The sequence below is a fragment of the Pelecanus crispus genome, chromosome 5 (genome assembly GCF_030463565.1).
Source record: "Pelecanus crispus isolate bPelCri1 chromosome 5, bPelCri1.pri, whole genome shotgun sequence".
NCBI lineage: Eukaryota > Metazoa > Chordata > Aves > Pelecaniformes > Pelecanidae > Pelecanus > Pelecanus crispus.
Genome location: NC_134647.1, coordinates 16,726,702 through 16,729,753, shown reverse-complemented (window position 1 = coordinate 16,729,753; position 3,052 = coordinate 16,726,702).

The following is a 3,052-nucleotide window of genomic DNA, read 5'->3' as shown; positions in this document are numbered from 1 at the left end:
CGTGAATGATGAGCTGAGCACCTGAGGGCAGTCATTTCCTTCGTAGGGTTTTCCTAGTTGTGCAGACTAGGAAACACACTGTAAGATTTAATCTTTAATCAGCTCACTTAACCACCTTATGAAAAACACTGCTGGTACTGGGACTTTTCCAAGTGAGGAACAACCCGACTTTATCTTGGTATATCATGGACGTGCTTTGCAGAACCACCCCAAATATTGACTGTGTTGTTGCAGCAAGCAGTGTGTAAGCAGTCTGTAGGCTGAAACGTGTCTTTAGAAATCAACTATTAAATATTTAATGGTTTTGTCTTAAATATTAGCACTACCTATCTGTGGACTTCCAGTAAACAAAGGAGACGTTCAAACTGAATAACATCCAGTTCATAATTCAGGCCAGATATAAATGTAATTCAGAGAAGGATATTGCCTCTTTATTGATTGTTCTTTCACACATTCATACATTTGAAAAAGAGCTTTAAGTATAATTGGAGACTAGTGAAATATAGTTTACTCAGTAATACCAAGTCTAGTAAATTATTGTCTAATTTTTGGGTTGTATCAATTGACCTAACACAACATATAGTACAAATTTTGCCTTATTTTTTAAAGAGTTGTAATTTTAGAGGAAGACTGCCTTTTTATGTAAAGAATTTAGGTGGGGTTTTAAAAACAGTCATCACTGTTCTAATTGCTTCCACTGAAGACAATAGTAATGTATTTGATTGGGTTCAGTAAAACATTATAAACTTCTGAAAGTATTGAGGAATATACAGAGTCCACCAGGAAGCTTTTGAAATTGTTAAAAACATTTACTATAATTTTTGCATTTTTTATTTTTCAATATTATGTATATAAAAATGTATTTATTACAAATGTTCCTCTCCCAGGGGCTCTTTTTGTTCATTGTATGCTCTTCTGCAGCCATCATTTCTCTCAGCTGTAAAAGCAGGTCTTAATGTGTCCCTGTTGTCATCACTGATGCAAGACTTTTCTTACCACACATTTAGTGTGGAAGAACTAATGAAGTCTTAACATCTCCATTGTTTATGCAACTGTGGTATGTCCTCCTTGCCCTTTGGTTTATGTTTGTGTCTTGCCAACACATTGCATTCATGAGGAAATCATTAATCTATTAACCTTAGCATACCGATTTAATTTACAAGCCATAGTTAGAACTGGTTCACTGCAGCTGCATGTGTAAAAATGAGTTGAACCAACTCCTGAAAACTTCATGTTAAAAATATGTTAATTGCTCAAGCTGCTCTCTGGCCTGTGTTACAATATCAGATGCATCACACTGAGGCCTTTCTGGATTAAAAAAAAAAGTCATTACCTATTTTAATATTTGCCAGTAAGTGTGCAGTGCCCTGCCAGAGCTGGCATCACTTATCCCAAAGGGTCATCAGCCTGAACCCATCAATTTGACACATTCTGCTGAAAAAGCCATCACCAGCTCCCACTAGATAATGAAACACATCAAGGCTGTTCTTTCAAAATTAAGGAACAGTTTCTCATCTGTCAATCTGGACAAGAGACAGAATAATTTGGCTTCCCTTTATATACTAAATTATTTTAAGGACAATAATGGTGACGTACAACAACAACCACATGATCTTTTGGGTAAGTAAATCTACTGTGCTCCAAATGTAAGGTAAATCATGCAGATTAAAAATATCTACAAAATTTAAATGCACTTAAATGCATTTAAATGGGCCCAATCCTCTTGCTATCCTAGCTAGCATGTTCTTTGACATTAATTCTGAGAAGACAAAATCCAGTCTTATTCAGTTAAAGGTCTGTTCAAGACTTTTCATACTTTGTAATACAGTGAGGATAAAAGGGCATTATCAAATCAGTTTAATTAGATTAGAACTGCCGCATAATTTTAGCAGTTCACATTTGGTTCTGGTATACAGTGACAGCAAAATATTTTTGCACCATTCTAGAATGTTATAAAGTAAATAAGAGAAAATATGGTTTCCAATGTTTGAGGAAGTAATGGCTTCACTCACATGGTTTCTCCTTCTTTTGTGAAGCTGAATTGCACTTGGGGCTTGGGGAAAATCTGAGATGGAGACATACACTAAAAGTCAGCTTGCCAAAAAATAAGCCTATGATATCCCTTAATGATAAGAGGGACAAGGAGAAAATGTTCATGAAATTTGGGAAATTATTTTAGGTGAAAAATAGTAAGGATCTTTAAAGCTGGACAGATAGTCTATATTTTGAAATAATAATAATAAAGAAAATTAAAAAGAGAAGAAAATTGTGTTTTAAAGGGTTACATAATCTAAAAAAAATCAGAGATTTTTTTTAGTTAAATCAAACTTTTCTGTTTATCCCCCAAAAGAACTCCCCTCCCCAATTCACCTTTCAGTTTGAACCACATATTCTTTTTTTTTGTTTTTTAATTGCACTTACTAGAGACATACATTAAAGTACTTTAGCTCTTTATCTCAGGGTAGCTGAATACCAACCACCAGTTCTGATAGAAGTTAAGCAAAGTGCATCCAGCAATAAAATGGCCATCTGCCCCTTAGAAGTACTATATTACAACCTTAAAGCATACAGCACAGCACTTGAGAGAGAGCTTATTGTAGGCCTATGTCCCCTCTGGTAACAGATATTTAATGTGTCCCATGTATTCACACTGGCATATATATACAGTAAAATATTGACAGAGAAATTCCGATGGATCTGTCTGCTGCTTATAGCATCAGGAAGGATAAGAAGGCTTCAGAGTCGGCAGAAGAAACCCAGAGCAGAGGAGAAGTTAGAGAAAGGAGCTGCCTCCACTAGCACTGGAGCTCCTTAGCAAGTGGGCAATGAATCTCACAAAAGGATGCTGTAGAAATCTTGTCTTTACAGATGGGCTGTGGGAAGCCACCAAAGTCCATCCAGTGGTGGTCTTGCTGCTCATGTATAGTGGCCAGGTTTTGTTATGCTCCTATGGGAAAACTGCTTGGTATCACTCCAAAAAGTTCCTTACTTTTCCATGGAAATATGTTAATGTATCCAGGCCATCATTTACATTTTTCTTCCACAATCATCA